Source organism: Ranitomeya variabilis, chromosome 5 (assembly GCF_051348905.1).
Source record: "Ranitomeya variabilis isolate aRanVar5 chromosome 5, aRanVar5.hap1, whole genome shotgun sequence".
Classification (NCBI taxonomy): Eukaryota; Metazoa; Chordata; class Amphibia; order Anura; family Dendrobatidae; genus Ranitomeya; species Ranitomeya variabilis.
The window spans coordinates 53,845,293-53,864,971 of NC_135236.1; the positions used below are offsets into that span (position 1 = coordinate 53,845,293).

General features: G+C 47.4%; 1 protein-coding gene across 1 annotated transcript in view; it reads left to right on the forward strand.

Annotated features, from left to right (window-relative positions):
* The window catches only part of LOC143773289 (beta-1,3-galactosyltransferase 2-like), a 90,824-nt gene that overhangs the window by 68,962 nt on the left and 2,183 nt on the right, over window positions 1-19,679 (forward strand). The gene's annotated exons all lie outside the window — the stretch shown is intronic.

The following is a 19,679-nucleotide window of genomic DNA, read 5'->3' on the forward strand; positions in this document are numbered from 1 at the left end:
AGTGGATGCCAGCTGTCAATGTTTCTTCCTGTGGATTCAGTCCTTTCCTGGAAGTTCTCTGTTGGCCAGTCCATTTCAGCTTAAGATAAGTTCTGCTAGTTTTTGGGTGTTTCCCTGTTTATGACCTTCTGTTCAGTTTAAGTTATGTCTCTTTTGTCCAGCTTGTCTATATGAAACATTCCGGCTAGTTGGAAGCTCTGGGGTCGCAGATTTGCCCCTCCACATGGTGAGTCGGTGTGGAGGTTATTTTTTGTAAACTCTGCGTGGATATTTAGTTTTTTATACTGACCGCACAGTAGCCTTTTCTCTCTCTGTCTATTTAGATAGTATTGGCCTCCTTTGCTAAAATCTAGTTTCATTTCTGAGTTTGTCATTTCCCTCTTCACTCACCGTTAATATTTGTGGGGGCTATCTTCCTTTGGGGGTTTCTCTGAGGCAAGATAGTTTTCCGTTTCCATCTTCAGGGGTAGCTAGTTCTTAGGCTGTGAAGAGGCGTCTAGGCAGAGATAGGAACGCTCCACGGCTATTTCTAGTGTTGGTGTTAGGAGTAGGGATTGCGGTCAGTAAAGCTACCACCTCCTCAGAGCTAGTATATTATTTGTTTTACCCACTAGGTCATTTCAGTGCTGCTCCGTAATCACTAGGTCATATTGGTGATTACTGTCTGAGGAGCTGCCACCTCCTCTGAGCTTGTCCATGATTGGTTTTACCCACCAGGTCATTTCAGTACCACTCCGTAACCACCAGGTCATAACAGTACAGCTGGTCCACAATGTGTTAAATGCATCTAAAAAGAGGGAAGAGAAAGTTCTGAGTCATTGTTTTTTTGTTTTTTTTTCTTGTTACTTGTTTCGTCTTTTTTTTTCCCCCTTGATTTTTGGATGGTGCAGGAGTTTGGTGCTGATATGGAGGTTCAGGGTCTGTCTGCGCGTGTTGATCATCTCGCTTCAAGGGTACAGAGTATCCAAGACTATGTTGTTCAAACTCCTGTTTCTGAGCCTAGAATTCCTATCCCTGATTTGTTTTCTGGGGATAGATCTAGGTTTTTCAACTTTAAAAATAATTGCAGATTGTTTTTTGCTCTGAGACCCCGTTCCTCTGGTGACCCCATTCAGCAGGTGAAGATTGTTATTTCTCTGCTGCGTGGCGACCCGCAGGATTGGGCATTCTCCCTTGAGCCAGGGAATCCTGCATTGCTCAATGTAGATTAATTTTTTCATGCTCTTGGATTGCTTTATGACGAACCCAATTCTGTGGATCAGGCAGAAAAAATTTTGCTGGCTCTGTGTCAGGGTCAGGAAGCGGCAGAGATATATTGTCAGAAATTTAGAAAGTGGTCTGTGCTTACAAAATGGAATGAGGATGCCCTGGCGGCTATTTTCAGAAAGGGTCTTTCTGAAGCTCTTAAAGATGTTATGGTGGGGTTTCCCACGCCTTCTGGTTTGAACGAATCAATGTCTCTGGCCATTCAGATCGATCAGCGCCTACGTGATCGTAAGGTTGTGCACCATTTGGCGGTGTCCTCTGGGCAGAGTTCTGAGCCTATGCAATGTGATAGAGTTTTGACGAGAGCAGAACGGCAGGAGTTCAGACGTCAGAATGGGCTGTGTTTTTACTGTGGTGACGCTACTCATGCTATCTCTGACTGCCCGAAGCGAACTAAGAGGGTTGCTTGGTCGGTTACCATCAGTACTGTACAGCCTAAATTTCTCTTGTCTATTACCCTGGTTTGCTCATTGTCGTCATTTTCTGTAATGGCATTTGTGGATTCTGGCGCTGCCCTGAACTTAATGGACCTAGAATTTGCCAAGCGCTGTGGTTTTTCCTTGGAGCCTTTGCAGAATCCTATTCCCTTGATGGGGATTGATGCTACGCCATTGGCCAAGAATAAACCTCAGTACTGGACACAGTTAGCCATGAATATGGCTCCAGCACATCAGGAAAATATTCGCCTTTTGGTGTTGCATAATTTGCATGATGTGGTTGTGCAGGGGTTTCCATGGTTACAGGTACATAATCCAGTGCTGGATTGGAAATCTATGTCTGTGACTAGTTGGGGTTGTCAGGGGATACATAGTGACATTCCTCTGATGTCAATTTCCTCGTCCCCTTCTTCTGAAGTTCCTGAGTTTTTGTCGGATTTCCAGGATATATTTGAGGAGCCTAAATCCAGTCCTCTGCCTCCTCATAGGGACTGTGATTGCGCTATTAATTTGATTCCTGGCTGTAAGTTCCCTAAGGGTCGACTTTTCAATCTGTCTGTGCCAGAGCATGCCGCTATGCGGACTTATGTAAAGGAGTCCTTGGAGAAGGGGCATATTCGCCCGTCTTCGTCACCGTTGGGAGCGGGGTTCTTTTTTGTTGCCAAGAAGGATGGCTCCTTGAGGCCCTGTATAGATTATCGCCTTCTCAATAAGATCACGGTCAAATTCCAGTACCCTTTGCCTTTGCTCTCTGATTTGTTTGCTCGGATTAAAGGGGCTAGCTGGTTTACCAAGATTGACCTTCGAGGGGCGTATAACCTGGTCCGCATCAAACAGGGTGATGAATGGAAAACAGCATTTAATACGCCCGAAGGCCATTTTGAATATCTTGTGATGCCTTTCGGGCTCTCTAATGCTCCATCTGTGTTTCAGTCCTTTATGCATGATATTTTCCGGGAGTATCTGGATAAATTTATGATTGTATATTTGGATGATATTTTGTTTTTTTCCGATGATTGGGAGTCTCATGTGAAGCAGGTCAGGATGGTATTTCAGATTCTTCGTGCTAATACTCTGTTTGTGAAGGGGTCTAAGTGCCTTTTTGGAGTTCAGAAGGTTTCTTTTCTGGGGTTCATTTTTTCTCCCTCGGCTATTGAAATGGACCCTGTTAAGGTCCAGGCTATTTATGATTGGACTCAACCCACATCTGTGAAGAGCCTTCAGAAATTTTTGGGCTTTGCTAATTTTTATCGCCGCTTCATTGCTAATTTTTCTACTGTGGTTAAACCTCTGACCGATTTGACCAAAAAAGGTGCTGATGTGGTGAATTGGTCCTCTGCGGCTGTGGAGGCCTTTCAGGAGCTTAAGTGTCGTTTTACTTCTGCCCCTGTGTTGCGTAAGCCAAATGTTTCTCTCCCTTTTCAGGTTGAGGTTGACGCGTCTGAGATTGGGGCAGGAGCTGTTCTGTCTCAGAGAAGTTCTGATGGCTCTTTGTTGAAGCCGTGTGCTTTCTTCTCCAGAAAGTTTTCGCCTGCTGAACGTAATTATGATGTCGGCAATCGGGAGTTGTTGGCTATGAAGTGGGCATTCGAGGAGTGGCGACATTGGCTTGAGGGAGCCAAGCATCGTGTTGTGGTCTTGACCGATCATAAGAATCTGATTTACCTTGAGTCGGCCAACCGCTTGAATCCTAGACAGGCTCGGTGGTCTTTGTTTTTCTCCCGTTTTGATTTTGTGGTCTCGTATCTTCCGGGATCTAAGAATGTGAAGGCTGATGCCCTGTCTAGGAGTTTTTTGCCTGATTCTCCTGGAGTCCGTGAGCCGGCAGGTATTCTCAAGGAGGGGGTGATTCTTTCTGCTATCTCCCCTGATTTGCGGCGGGTGCTTCAGGAGTTTCAGGCTGATAGACCCGACCGCTGTCCTGTGGGGAAATTATTTGTTCCTGATAGATGGACTAGTAAGGTGATTTCTGAGATTCATTGTTCGATGTTGGCTGGTCATCCTGGGATCTTTGGTACCAGAGATCTAGTTGCCAGGTCCTTTTGGTGGCCTTCTTTGTCACGGGATGTGCGTTCCTTCGTGCAGTCCTGTGGGATCTGTGCCCGGGCTAAGCCCTGCTGTTCTCGTGCTAGTGGTTTGCTTTTGTTTTTGCCTATCCCTGAGAGGCCATGGACGCATATTTCCATGGATTTTATTTCTGATCTTCCTGTTTCTCAGAAGATGTCTGTCATCTGGGTGGTTTGTGACCGGTTTTCAAAAATGGTCCATTTGGTACCTTTGCCTAAGTTGCCTTCCTCCTCTGATTTGGTTCCTTTGTTTTTCCAGCATGTGGTTCGTTTGCATGGTATTCCGGAGAATATTGTGTCTGACAGAGGTACCCAGTTTGTTTCTAGGTTTTGGCGGTCCTTTTGTGTTAGAATGGGCATTAATTTGTCTTTTTCTTCGGCGTTTCACCCTCAGACAAATGGACAGACGGAGCGAACCAATCAGACCTTGGAAACCTATTTGAGATGCTTTGTGTCGGCTGATCAGGATGATTGGGTTACCTTCTTGCCGTTGGCCGAGTTTGCCCTTAATAATCGAGCTAGTTCGGCTACTTTGGTTTCGCTTTTTTTTTGTAATTTCGGCTTTCATCCTCGCTTTTCTTCAGGGCAGGTTGAGCCTTCGGACTGTCCTGGGGTAGATTCTGTGGTGGACAGGTTGCAGCGGATTTGGACTCATGTGGTGGACAATTTAACATTGTCTCAGGAAAAGGCTCAACGTTTTGCTAACCACCGTCGGTGCGTTGGTCCCCGGCTTCTGGTTGGGGATTTGGTCTGGTTGTCTTCTCGTCATGTTCCTATGAAGGTCTCTTCCCCTAAGTTCAAACCTCGTTTTATTGGTCCTTATAAGATTTTGGAAGTTATCAATCTGGTGTCTTTTCGTTTGGCCCTTCCAGCTTCGTTTTCCATAAATAATGTGTTCCATAGATCTTTGTTGCGGAGATATGTGGTGCCCATGGTTCCCTCCGTTGACCCTCCTGCTCCGGTGTTGGTTGAGGGGGAGCTGGAATATGTGGTGGAGAAAATTTTGGATTTTCGTCTTTCAAGGCGGAAACTTCAGTATCTGGTCAAGTGGAAGGGTTATGGCCAGGAGGATAACTCTTGGGTTTTTTGCCTCCGATGTCCATGCTGCTGATTTGGTACGTGCTTTTCATTTGGCTCGTCCCGATCGGCCTGGGGGCTCTGGTGAGGGTTCGGTGACCCCTCCTCAAGGGGGGGTACTGTTGTGAATTCCGTTCTTGGGCTCCATCCTGTGGTTGCTAATGATATTTTTGGGAGTTCTGCTCTTGGGCTCCCTCTGGTGGTTTCAAGTGGAACTTAGCAGCTGCTTTCACTAATCGGTTCCCTGGCCTTGTTATTTAACTGGGCTTTTGGCTGTAGTGGATGCCAGCTGTCAATGTTTCTTCCTGTGGATTCAGTCCTTTCCTGGAAGTTCTCTGTTGGCCATTCCATTTCAGCTTAAGATAAGTTCTGCTAGTTTTTGGGTGTTTCCCTGATTATGACCTTCTGTTCAGTTTAAGTTATGTCTCTTTTGTCCAGCTTGTCTATATGAAAGATTCCGGCTAGTTGGAAGCTCTGGGGTCGCAGATTTGCCCCTCCACACCGTGAGTCGGTGTGGAGGTTATTTTTTGTAAACTCTGCGTGGATATTTAGTTTTTTATACTGACTGCACAGTAGCCTTTTCTATCTCTGTCTATTTAGATAGTATTGGCCTCCTTTGCTAAAATCTAGTTTCATTTCTGAGTTTGTCATTTCCCTCTTCACTCACCGTTAATATTTGTGGGGGCTATCTTCCTTTGGGGGTTTCTCTGAGGCGAGATAGTTTTCCGTTTCCATCTTCAGGGGTAGCTAGTTCTTAGGCTGTGAAGAGGCGTCTAGGCAGAGATAGGAACACTCCACGGCTATTTCTAGTATTGGTGTTAGGAGTAGGGATTGCGGTCAGTAAAGCTACCACCTCCTCAGAGCTAGTATATTATTTGTTTTACCCACTAGGTCATTTCAGTGCTGCTCTGTAATCACTAGGTCATATTGGTGATTACTGTCTGTGGGTTTGCCACCTCCTTTGAGCTTGTCCATGATTGGTTTTACCCACCAGGTCATTTCAGTACCACTCCGTAACCACCAGGTCATAACAGGGGACCCACTTTGACCAGTGGACCCAAGGACTGTCAGTGACCACCTTTGCACAGCTGCGAGACCTGATGATCAAAGACCAGTTCTTCCATCTTTGCCCAGCTGAGGTGCGACAGTTCGTGATGGACAGAGAACCCAAAGACGTGACGAAAGCAGCGCAGATTGCCGATGCCTATGAGGCCAACCGTAGATCGGAAGTGCGGAAGCCAGTCACCACCACCTGGAGAGGGGGTAAGCCTGCAGCCAACACCAGTACCCCTGCCAGCCAACACACCAGAGGTCCTGTCCCCGTGGCCCACAGCTCCAGACCTACCACCGAACTTCGCCAGTGTTACCACTGCAGGCAGCCTGGTCATATCAGTACCTTCTGTCCAAACAAGCAGAAGAACCTCCCAGCCAAGGCCCCAGGGCCTAATGCAGCAGTTCTTTTGGTGGGTGGTGTGGTTGGGAGGGTGTGTGACAACGTACAGCACGTCACTGTGGGAGGTCATGTTGCTACAGGCCTCAAGGACACAAGGGCTGAACGAACCCTCATCCGACCCGAACTGGCGGCCCCTGAAGAAATCATTCCAGGGAAAACCCTAACTGTCACTGGGATTGGGGGCATCAGTTGTCCCTTACCAATGGCCCGGGTTTATATTGATTGGGGTGCTGGGATCGGGGTGAAGGAAGTGGGTCTGTCTAATAATTTGCCCACTGATGTTTTGTTGGGGACTGATTTGGGGAGGTTGGTTGCATACTACGTCACTGACACCCCTCCCCAATCTGCTAATAATGGTAACGTTAACCCCGATTTTGATGATGATGATGGGAGATCGCATGTGTTACCTGACCATGCTTTATCTAGCAATGATGCATCTGATAACCATTTTTTCCATAGGATTGATGGTGAAAATGTTGTATCTGTGCCAACTGAACCTGATAATGATGTTTCTGTGAAAGTTGATATGTCCATAGGTACTGGAGTGCTCAGCCACGTCGCTCTGCGGAGTGAGACGGCTGAGGAACCCCTGGCAGGGGCAAGTGTTGCTGCTACAGGAAATGGGGAGCAGCATGGGAACCGTGAGAAAGGTGATGCCATGTAATTGACCAGTGCCACCGAGGAAGGTAACTGGCCCATAAGTAGCAATGCTCCTGAGGTGATGGGGGTGGATGGGCAGGTAGAGCCCATAGCAGCGTCGGCTGATGGGTCTGTAGAAATCCCCAGGGAGACAGCCTACATAGCTGCTGTCACCCGCAGTCAGAGTGCCCGGAACGCAGATAACTGTCTGCCTTCCGGACCCTCCTCAGTTACCACTGTGACTGAACCAGAGGTGGACCCAGAGCAGGTCCAAGAGGGTTCCCATGGGGAAGGGACCCTGACGTCACTTCTGGTTTCCCCTAGCCAGGAGTTTCAGGCCGCTCTGCACACAGATGCGAGCCTAGAGAGTTTGAGACAACTCGCCGGGACGCGCTTCTCCGAGACTGATAAGGAGAGGGTGTTCTGGGAACGAGGAAGGTTGTACCGGGAGACAGTACCTGGAGAATCACAAAAGGAGTGGTTGAGGGAAAGACAGCTGGTCGTCCCGCAGCAATTCCGGGGTGAGTTGTTGCGGATTGCCCATGAGATCCCGTTAGCTGGACACTTGGGGATCAGCAAAACTAAGGCCCGGCTGTCTCAACACTTCTATTGGCCTAAGATGGGGACAGATGTGTCGAACTACTGCCGCTCCTGTGTCACCTGTCAAAGAGTTGGGAAGGCGGGGCCTGCTCTTAAGGCTCCCCTGATCCCTTTGCCAGTGATAGAGGAGCCTTTCCAGAGGATCGCGGTGGACATTGTGGGCCCGCTGGCCGTCCCCAGCAGCTCTGGAAAAGCGATATATTCTTACTGTGGTAGACTACGCTACCCGGTACCCAAATGCAGTAGCTCTGTCTTCAACTAGGGCAGATAAGGTGGTGGATGCCCTGTTGGCCATCTTTTCATGTTTAGGATTTCCCAGGGAAATGCTTACTGATCAAGGGACCCAATTTATGTCTCGCCTAATGGAGGCTCTCTGTAAGAGAATGCAGGTGAAGCACCTGGTATCGAGTGCATGTCACCCACAGACCAATGGCTTGTGTGAACGCTTCAATGGTACCCTCAAACAGATGCTACGCATGATGGTTGAGACACAAGGGCGCAACTGGGAGCGGTACCTCCCACACCTGCTGTTCGCTTACCGATAGGTTCCGCAGGCCTCGACGGGGTTCTCCCCCTTCGAGCTCCTGTATGGCAGGCGAGTCCGAGGACCCCTTGGATTGGTAAGAGAATCCTGGGAAGAGGAGCCAAACCCTTCTGAAGTGTCCATAGTGGAGTATGTCATGCGCTTCCGTGACAAGATGCAGACCTTGATGCAGTTGGTGCATGACAACATGACGCAGGCTCAGGCTGATCAGAAGCACTGGTACGACCAGAACACCCGGGAGCGGACCTACCACGTGGGTCAAAAGGTGTGGGTGCTGGTCCCCATACCAACGGATAAGCTTCAGGCAGCCTGGGAGGGCCCGTACGTCGTCCACCAACAGCTCAACCCGGTAACCTACGTTGTCACGCTTGACCACGCTCGGGGTAGGCGAAAGGCCTTTCACGTCAACATGATGAAGGCTCATCACGAACGTGAACCTTTCGTCCTACCAGTCTGCAGAGTACCCGAAGACGGGGAGGAAGACACCCTCCTGGACATGCTGGCCCAAGCCAAGGCCAATGGGTCCATTGAGGACGTGGAGGTAAGCGCCTCGCTAGATGAACCACAGCGGTTGCAGTTGCAAACCACACTGGAACCCTTCCGGTCGTGTTCTCGAACCGGCCTGGAAGGACTGAGTTAGCAGTCCACGAGGTGGACACCGGGAATCACGCCCCACTACGGCGAACACCCTATCTCTGACCAGGTGCAGCAGATTATGCGCCAGGAGATCGATGAGATGTTACAGCTGGGGGTGATTCGACGGTCAAAGAGCGCGTGAGCCTCACCTGTAGTTCTCGTGCCAAAAAAGGACCGGACCACCCGGTTCTGCGTGGACTACAGGGGGCTCAACGCCATTACAGCCTCTGACGCGCACCCAATGCCGCGCATCAAGGAGCTGCTTGAGAAGTTAGCTGGCGCAAAATACCTGACAATAATGGATCTGAGTCGCGGATACTGGCAGATTCCCCTGAGCCCCAAGGCACAGGAGAAGTCCGCCTTCATCACACCATTTGGACTGTACGAGTCCACGGTCATGCCCTTCGGCATGAAGAATGCCCCTGCCACTTTCCAGCGGATGGTCAACCTCCTGCTTCAGGGACTAGAGAAGTACGCAGTGGCGTACTTGGATGACATTGCCATCTTCAGTCCCTCCTGGGGGAACACCTGCAGCATCTCGAGGAGGTGCTCAGGCGAATTCACCGAGCAGGACTGACTATCAAGCCGGGAAAGTGCCAGATGGGCATGAGGGAGGTCCACTACCTGGGGCACCGGGTAGGCGGAGGCACCCTAAAGCCAGAGCCTGAGAAAGTGGGCGCGATCGTGAACTGGCCCACTCTTGGGACCAAGAAACAGGTGATGTCCTTCCTGGGCACTGCAGGGTACTATAGGCGCTTTGTGCAGCACTATAGTAGCCTGGCAAAACCTTTGACGGACCTCACCAGGAAGAAGCTACCCCACATCGTCAACTGGACAGATGGCTGTGAGGGGGCCTTCCAGGCATTGAAAACTGCACTGTGCAACGCCCCTGTGTTGAAAACAGTCGACAGCAGTCGACCGTTCTTGGTACAGACTGACGCCAGCGAGTTTGGCCTCGGTGCTGTGCTCAGCCAGGTTGACTCGGAGGACCAAGAGCACCCTGTTTTGTACCTGAGCCGGAAACATTTGCCGAGGGAAGTGGCCTACTCCACCATCGAGAAGGAGTGCCTGGCCATAATCTGGGCCCTGCAGCGCTTGCAGCCCTACTTGTACGGTCGCACCTTCACCGTGGTGACCGACCACGACCCTCTGCGCTGGCTAAATGCCATGTGTGGAACTGTTGTGAATTCCGTTCTTGGGCCCCATCCTGTGGTTGCTAATGGTATTTTTGGGAGTTCTGCTCTTGGGCTCCCTCTGGTGGTTTCAAGTGGAACTTAGCAGCTGCGTTCACTAATCGGTTTCCTGGGCTTGGTATTTAACTGGGCTTTTGGCTGTATGTGATGCCAGCTGTCAATGTATTTCCTTTGGATTCTGTCCTTTCTTGGAAGTTCTCTGTTGGCCAGTCCATTTCCAGCTTAAATATAAGTCTGCTAGTTTTTGGGTGTTTCCCTGCTTATGACCTTTGGTTCAGTTCAATTTATGTCTCTTTTGTCCAGCTTGTCATTATGAAATATTCCGGCTAGTTGGAAGCTCTGGGGTCGTGGATTTGCCCCTCCACACCGTGAGTCGGTGTGGTGGTTATTTTTGCAAACTCTGCGTGGATTTTTAGTTTTTATACTGACCGCACAGTAACCTTTCCTATCTCTGTCTATTTAGATAGTATTGGCCTCCTTTGCTAAAATTTCTAGTTTCATTTCTGAGTTTGTCATTTTCCTCTCCACTCACCGTTAATATTTGTGGGGGGCTATCTTCCTTTGGGGGTTTCTCTGAGGCGAGATAGCTTTCCGTTTCCATCTTTAGGGGTAGTTAGTTCTTAGGCTGTGCAGAGGCGTCTAGGCAGAGTTAGGTACGCTCCACGGCTATTTCTAGTGTTGGTGTTAGGAGTAGGGATTGCGGTCAGTAGAGTTACCACCTCCTCAGAGCTAGTACTACTTTTGTTTTGCCCACCAGGTCATTTCCCATGATTGGTCTTACCCACCAGGTCATCTCAGTACCGCTCCGTACTCACCCGGTCATAACAGTACAGCTGGCCCACAATGTGTTAAATGCATCTCAAAAGAGGGAAGAGAAAGTTCTGAGTCATTTTTTTTTTGTGTGTTGCTTGTTTCCTCCTTTTTTCTTCCCCTTGATTTTTGGATGGTGCAGGAGCTGGGTGCTGATATGGAGATTCAGGGTCTGTCTGCGTGTGTTGATCATCTTGCTGCAAGGGTACAGAGTATCCAAGACTATGTTATTCAAACTCCTGTTTCTGAGCCTAGAATTCCTATTCCTGATTTATTTTCTGGAGATAGATCTAGGTTTTTGAATTTTAAAAATAATTGCAGATTATTTTTTGCTCTGAGACCCCGTTCCTCTGGTGACCCCATTCAGCAGGTGAAGATTGTTATTTCTCTGCTGCGTGGCGACCCGCAGGACTGGGCATTCTCCCTTGAGCCAGGTAATCCTGCATTGCTCAATATAGATTCGTTTTTTCAAGCACTGGGACTGCTTTATGACGAACCCAATTCTGTGGATCAGGCAGAAAAAATATTGCTGGCTCTGTGTCAAGGTTAGGAAGCGGTAGAGATATATTGTCAGAAATTTAGAAAGTGGTCTGTGCTTACAAAATGGAATGAGGATGCCCTGGCGGCTATTTTCAGAAAGGGTCTTTCTGAAGCTCTTAAAGATGTTATGGTGGGGTTTCCCACACCTGCTGATTTGAACGAATCAATGTCTCTGGCTATTCAGATTGATCGGCGCTTACGGGAACGTAAGGTGGTGCACAATATGGCGGTGTCCACTGGACAGAGTTCAGAGCCTATGCAATGCGATAGAGTTTTGACAAGAGCAGAACGGCAGGAGTTCAGACGTCAGAATGGGCTGTGTTTTTACTGTGGTGACGCTGCTCATGCTATCTCTGACTGCCCGAAGCGAACTAAGAGGGTTGCTAAGTCGGTTGCCATCAGTACTGTACAGCCTAAATTTCTCTTGTCTATTACCCTGATTTGCTCATTGTTGTCTTTTTCTGTAATGGCATTTGTGGATTCTGGCGCTGTCCTGAACTTAATGGACCTAGAATTTGCCAAGCGCTGTGGTTTTCCCTTGGAGTCTTTGTAGAATCCTATTCCCTTGAGGGGAATTGATGCTATGCCATTGGCCAAGAATAAACCTCAGTACTGGACACAGTTAGCCATGAACATGGTTCCAGCACATCAGGAAAATATTCGCTTTTTGGTGTTGCATAATTTGCATGATGTGGTTGTGCTGGGGTTTCCATGGTTACAGGTACATAATCCAGTGCTGGATTGGAAATCTATGTCCGTGACTAGTTGGGGTTGTCAGGGGATACATAGTGACATTCCTCTGATGTCAATTTCTTCGTCCCCCTCTTCTGAAGTTCCTGAGTTTTTGTCAGATTTTCAGGATATATTTGAGGAGCCTAAATCCAGTCCTCTGCCTCCTCATAGGGACTGTGATTGCGCTATTAATTTGATTCCTGGCTGTAAGTTCCCTAAGGGTCGACTTTTCAATCTGTCTGTGCCAGAGCATGCCGCTATGCGGACTTATGTAAAAGAATCCTTGGAGAAGGGGCATATTCGCCCGTCTTTGTCACCGTTGGGAGCGGGGTTCTTTTTTGTTGCCAAGAAGGATGGCTCCTTGAGGCCCTGTATAGATTATCAATGTATATGCAAAGAGAAAAAAAAAAAATTGCGGCAGCACTCACCAGGTGGCGTGGAAGGACAACAGCTGTTTCGCGCTATACCAGCGCTTGTACAGAGACCTGTAGAAGCGCTGGTATAGCGCGAAACAGCTGTTGTCCTTCCCTGCTCACTTCCACCATGTCCGCACTCCCCCGAGCCATGCATTTACTCTAATGGAATTCGTATCTTCAATAAAGGAATGAACCACGCCACCTGGTGAGTGCTGCCGCAATTTTTTTTTTTTTTTCTCTTTGCATATACATTGGAATTTATCTCTTTTTTTCCTTATGCGAGCACCTCCAGTTACTGAGTTTCAGGCACCCACAATTGACTGCATACAAAAAAGCAGTGATCGTTGCAGAGGCTGTGCAGCGCCACGTTTTTTTCTTATTGCCTGTATAGATTATCGCCTTCTCAAAAAGATCACGGTCAAATTCCAGTACCCTTTGCCTTTGCTCTCTGATTTGTTTGCTCGGATTAAAGGGGCTAGCTGGTTTACCAAGATTGACCTTCGAGGGGCGTATAATCTGGTCCGCATCAAACAGGGTGATGAATGGAAAACAGCATTTAATACGCCCGAAGGCCATTTTGAATATCTTGTGATGCCTTTCGGGCTCTCTAATGCTCCATCTGTGTTTCAGTCCTTTATGCATGATATTTTCCGGGAGTATTTGGATAAATTTATGATTGTATATTTGGATGATATTTTGTTTTTTTCCAATGATTGGGAGACTCATGTGAAGCAGGTCAGGATGGTATTTCAGATTCTTCGTGCTAATACTCTGTTTGTGAAGGGGTCTAAGTGCCTTTTTGGAGTTCAGAAGGTTTCTTTTCTGGGGTTCATTTTTTCTCCCTCGGCTATTGAAATGGATCCTGTTAAGGTCCAGGCTATTTATGATTGGACTCAGCCCACATCTGTGAAGAGCCTTCAGAAATTTTTGGGCTTTGCTAATTTTTATCGCCGCTTCATTGCTAATTTTTCTACTGTGGTTAAACCTCTGACCGATTTGACCAAGAGAGGTGCAGATGTGGTGAATTGGTCCTCTGCGGCTGTGGAGGCCTTTCAGGAGCTTAAGCGTCGTTTTACTTCTGCCCCTGTGTTGCGTCAGCCAGATGTTTCTCTCTCTTTTCAGGTTGAGGTTGACGCTTCTGAGATTGGGGCAGGAGCTGTTCTGTCTCAGAGAAGTTCTGATGGCTCTGAGTTGAAGCCGTGTGCTTTTTTCTCCAGAAAGTTTTCGCCTGCTGAGCATAATTATGATGTCGGCAATTGGGAGTTGTTGGCTATGAAGTGGGCATTTGAGGAGTGGCGACATTGGCTTGAGGGAGCCAAGCATCGTGTTGTGGTCTTGACCGACCACAAGAATCTTATTTACCTTGAGTCGGCCAACCGCTTGAATCCTAGACAGGCTCGGTGGTCTTTGTTTTTCTCCCGTTTTGATTTTGTGGTCTCGTATCTTCCTGGATCTAAGAATGTGAAGGCTGATGCCTTGTCTAGGAGTTTTTTGCCTGATTCTCCTGGAGTCCGTGAGCCGGCTGGTATTCTCAAGGAGGGGGTGATTCTTTCTGCTATTTCCCCTGATTTGCGGCGGGTGCTTCAGGAGTTTCAGGCTGATAGACCCGACCGCTGTCCTGTGGGGAAATTGTTTCTTCCTTATAGATGGACTAGTAAGGTGATCTCTGAGATCCATTGTTCGGTGTTGGCTGGTCATCCTGGGATCTTTGGAACTAGAGATTTGGTTGCCAGGTCCTTTTGGTGGCCTTCTTTGTCACGGGATGTGCGTTCCTTCGTGCAGTCCTGTGGGATTTGTGCCCGGGCTAAGCCTTGCTGTTCTCGTGCTAGTGGGTTGCTTTTGCCCTTGCCTATCCCTGAGAGGCCCTGGATGCATATTTCCATGGATTTTATTTCTGATCTTCCTGTGTCTCAGAAGATGTCTGTCATCTGGGTGGTTTGTGACCGGTTTTCTAAAATGGTCCATTTGGTACCTTTGCCTAAGTTGCCTTCCTCCTCTGATTTGGTTCCTTTGTTTTTCCAGCATGTGGTTCGTTTGCATGGTATTCCGGAGAATATTGTGTCTGACAGAGGTACCCAGTTTGTTTCTAGGTTTTGGCGGTCCTTTTGTGGTAGAATGGGCATTAATTTGTCTTTTTCTTCAGGGTTCCACCCTCAGACAAATGGACAGATGGAGCGAACCAATCAGATCTTAGAAACCTACTTGAGATGCTTTGTGTCTGCTGATCAGGATGATTGGGTTACCTTCTTGCCGTTGGCCGAGTTTGCCCTTAATAATCAGGCTAGTTCTGCTACTTTGGTTTCGCCTTTTTTTTGCAATTTTGGTTTTCATCCTCGATTTTCTTCAGTACAGGTTGAGCCTTCGGACTGTCCTGGGATGGATTCTGTGGTGGACAGGTTACAGCGGATTTGGACTCATGTGGTGGACAATTTAACATTGTCTCAGGAAAAGGCTCAACGTTTTGCTAACTGCCGTCGGTGCGTTGGTCCCCGGCTTCGGGTTGGGGATTTGGTCTGGTTGTCTTCTCGTCATGTTCCTATGAAGGTCTCTTCCCTTAAGTTCAAGCCTCGTTTTATTGGTCCTTATAGCATTTCGGAAATTATCAATCCTGTGTCTTTTCGTTTGGCTCTTCCAGCTTCGTTTTCCATTCATAATGTGTTCCATAGATCTTTGTTGCGGAGATATTTGGTGCCCATGGTTCCCTCCGTTGACCCTCCTGCCCCGGTGTTGGTTGAGGGGGAGCTGGAATATGTGGTGGAGAAGATTTTGGATTCTCGTCTTTCGAGGCGGAAACTTCAGTATCTGGTCAAGTGGAAGGGTTATGGCCAGGAGGATAACTTTTGGGTTTTTGCCTCTGATGTCCATGCTGCCGACTTGGTACGTGCTTTTCATTTGGCTCATCCTGATCGGCCTGGGGGCTCTGGTGAGGGTTCGGTGACCCCTCCTCAAGGGGGGGTACTGTTGTGAATTCCGTTCTTGGGCTCCATCCTGTGGTTGCTAATGGTATTTTTGGGAGTTCTGCTCTTGGGCTCCCTCTGGTGGTTTCAAGTGGAACTTAGCAGCTGCGTTCACTAATCGGTTTCCTGGGCTTGGTATTTAACTGGGCTTTTGGCTGTATGTGATGCCAGCTGTCAATGTATTTCCTTTGGATTCTGTCCTTTCTTGGAAGTTCTCTGTTGGCCAGTCCATTTCCAGCTTAAAGATAAGTCTGCTAGTTTTTGGGTGTTTCCCTGCTTATGACCTTTGGTTCAGTTCAATTTATGTCTCTTTTGTCCAGCTTGTCATTATGAAATATTCCGGCTAGTTGGAAGCTCTGGGGTCGTGGATTTGCCCCTCCACACCGTGAGTCGGTGTGGTGGTTATTTTTGCAAACTCTGCGTGGATTTTTAGTTTTTACACTGACCGCACAGTAACCTTTCCTATCTCTGTCTATTTAGATAGTATTGGCCTCCTTTGCTAAAATTTCTAGTTTCATTTCTGAGTTTGTCATTTTCCTCTCCACTCACCGTTAATATTTGTGGGGGGCTATCTTCCTTTGGGGGTTTCTCTGAGGCGAGATAGCTTTCAGTTTCCATCTTTAGGGGTAGTTAGTTCTTAGGCTGTGCAGAGGCGTCTAGGCAGAGTTAGGTACGCTCCACGGCTATTTCTAGTGTTGGTGTTAGGAGTAGGGATTGCGGTCAGTAGAGTTACCACCTCCTCAGAGCTAGTACTACTTTTGTTTTGCCCACCATGTCATTTCCCATGATTGGTCTTACCCACCAGGTCATCTCAGTACCGCTCCGTACTCACCCGGTCATAACATGGAACCAACGGCAGGTTGCTACGCTGGAGCCTTGCCCTTCAGCAATTTGACTTCACCATTGAACATAAAGCGTGCAGGGAGCATGGGAATGCAGATGGACTGTCCCGTCAGGGTGAACCTACTGAGGTGTGCATGGTGGCATACCATGGGGTTCTACCTCCCTAGCGCACGCCAAAAGGGGGAGGTGTCACGATATGGTATGAAATACATAAGTTTAGTTTCTCTGCCAGCACACATAGGGTGGGCGCTGACCCCCCCTTCACTGTGTTTTAGCTTGTCTTGTCAATGAGTGTAGAAGGGTTTATTGCTTCTTGCTGCACATTCCTGACTTTCAGCTCACAAGCCTTCATCCCCCTTGCCAAGGTATTTATGACCGGCATTTCCTGTAGTGGAAAGTGACCAGCGTTAACTGGATTAGAAACTTCCAGAATCATGAAAGTCCTTTGTTCTGGTTTTGTAAGATATTAGGCCAACCATTTAAGATAGGACCACGAAAAAATATATTTTTAATCTCCATCGGAGCATCTATCCAGCACTCTAAACATGAGCGTCTAACTCCATCAGGTAAAGAAGTAGGGATTTCTCTGTAAATATTCATCCCAAATAGGACATATTTGATCTCACTAGAATGCCAGCGATAATACGAGATGAATGCTGGGTGTGGTATGATTATTACATGTTCTGTAGCGAAGTTACGGGCATCAGATATATTTAATGCACAGTTAGTAAAACTGAAGAGGTAGGAGGGTTTGGAAAAGCCAGCCCTTTTTGGTGATGTCACCAAGCTGAGCTATAACTGTCTTGGCCAGACTCAAGCAGGGAGTCTGTTGCTGGAAGAACAAACATGTGAGTCTGATCTGAAGAGCTGTACCTCATGCATTGGGATTTTTGGGAGCTCCGCCCACCAGCATGGTTTTTGCCTGAACTGATATGAACTAAGAACATGTGAGTGTTATCTTTTCTCCTTTAATCCGCTTTATGTTATAATTACCTTGTACATATTTCAATTGTCTCATTTGTAACATCTTTGTAAAATATTTTGATATAAACACTGCATAAACTTTATGAGTATAATATTTCATACTAGTTCATTCTCCATGCTCTAAACGCACCCTGTCTCCTGAAGGGAATTACGCTACTGTGTTGGGTTAGCTTCGGACCCGTTTAATCGGAGCTGGTGGCAGCGATAGTGTGCAGACTTTTGGGTGATGTGTAGCGACTGCGGCGTTTATAATTATTGTTCCTGCCTGAGCGGGAGTAGTTTATCGCGTCGCTGCAGCGTGCCCAATAGCCAGTACATAGCAGGCAGCCTTTCTGGCGACCAATTACCCTAGGTGCAGTACCTAATCTGACCTGACAGTAAGGGGGACGCCAGAGAGCAGCAAGGGTTAAGTGGAACTGTAAGCGGGATACATAAGTCCCTGCAGTTCATGGTATATTGAAGAGCAGTGGGATTACCTAGAATAAGCCCCTGCTGTAAACTAAGAGGTCAATAGCCTTATGTGTGTTTTATCACATTGTGGAGTGGAGGGATAACGAAGATAAGCCCCCCTGCACATGTGATAGCCGTCTGTTGGCCTAAAGTCACCCCGATCCGTGACGTAGGGGTGACGGTCACGGTGTGGATCCCTGACATATTGGTGGAAGCGGTCAAGGGATCGTGACATGTCCCTTGATCAAATAACTGCTGTAATTTTCTATCTTGAACTGGAAAATGTTCAAATAGACTGATTCTTCTTAGCAACTTTACTAATCTTGTTTCACAAAATCAGATCTGCCTCATGCACGATGATCGTCTATAAGGCTGGTTTCACACTTGCGTTTGGGTGGTCTGCATATTGCTGCCTACATCCTCCATAAAGCTCCACCTACTTCCGCATGCGTCCTGAGTACCTATCTTTAACAATGGGTATGCAGGGACATGGGTTGTGCGCGGATGCGTCCGCATGCGGCATTTTTGATGTTCCTGCTGACCGCACGGGAACGCAAAAAGTTACCAAGTCACAGTTTCTCACCCACCAGAAATAAGTTTCCAGTCATTTCTGATGTAGCAACATTAATCACACTCAACTATCAGCAGTCCTCTGGTATGGAAATCATCATAGACAGGAATAAGCCTATAGGAGGTTTTATATCCTCACTCTTAGGGCAGATGATCTTTGCCCAATTGTTGGATGCACTCTTTAATCACAAGAATACACTTCTTTTCTCTCTAAGGTGTCACTCCTCACACTTTCTTCATAGGGGTACTCTTGCAGATGGGCTGATGTACTCTAATCTTAGTACAAAATACAACAACTGCAGCATAGGCTGGAGCTCCATACATGCACCATTTGACCCCTGACAAGTTCCCTGGAGTGGCTCATCAAGTGGCAGTAGTTATTCACCTCTATTTTCTACCTTTACTTTCCAAATCACAAGAAACATTCCCTGAGAAATGGGAGACCTCACAGAGTTGGAAATTGTCCAGGTCTCGCATAAACCCCCTATAAACAAACATTTCTTGAAGGCTCCCTGTGCCAAATGTCAGACACATTTGAGGGGGCATGGAACTTGGTGTAGGGCTTAAATAGCCTCAATGAGTATGGTCATCAATGAAAATTGCATGCAAAGGACTTAACATTCTCCTGCTAAAAATTAGCAAGTATGACTATGGTGAGGATATTCATATTTGTCAGCTCCTCTTCCTTCTTCTTCATGTTGCCAGGCTGCTAGTGTGCTAGTCTGCATTAACCCAGAAAGCATGGACATACATGCTTATGCTAAGCTCAGCATATTAATTTTCAATGCTGTGTACTTGGCACTTCAGACCTCAATAATGTCACTCGGTGATATCATGATTGGGCATTTTAGGCAAGGGTCAATTCTCTCATACAACATATTGGCTCAAATATCATTTATCACTTCCATAGCACATCTGACAGTTTATTAGATATGTCACACATTTCTCGCAGCATATACAGATAACACATGTCATGAACCCTCACAATGATATGATGTACAACAGCAAATATTAGCAGTAACATGACATTTGCCAAGTAATATGACAATTTAGGTAGCCAGATAGTATCTCCACCACAACTAGGTCAATGGTAACCCAACATTAAGAGTCGTAGACAGGTCTGAACTTAGGTAACCAGGTGGTATCTCCACCACAACTAGGTCAATGGTGACCCAACATTAACAGTCGTATACAGGTCTGAACTTAGGTAACCAGGTAGTATCTCCACCACAACTAGGTCAATGGTGATCCAACATTAACACAGTCATAGGCAGGTCTGAACTTAGGTAACCAGGTGGTATCTCGACAACTAGATCATTGGTGACCCAACATTTGCACAGTCATAGACAGGTCTGAACTTAGGTAACCAGGTGGTATCTCCACCACAACTAGGTCAATAGTAACCCAGCATTAACACAGTCGTAGACAGATCTGAACTTAGTTAACCAGGTAGTATCTCCATCACA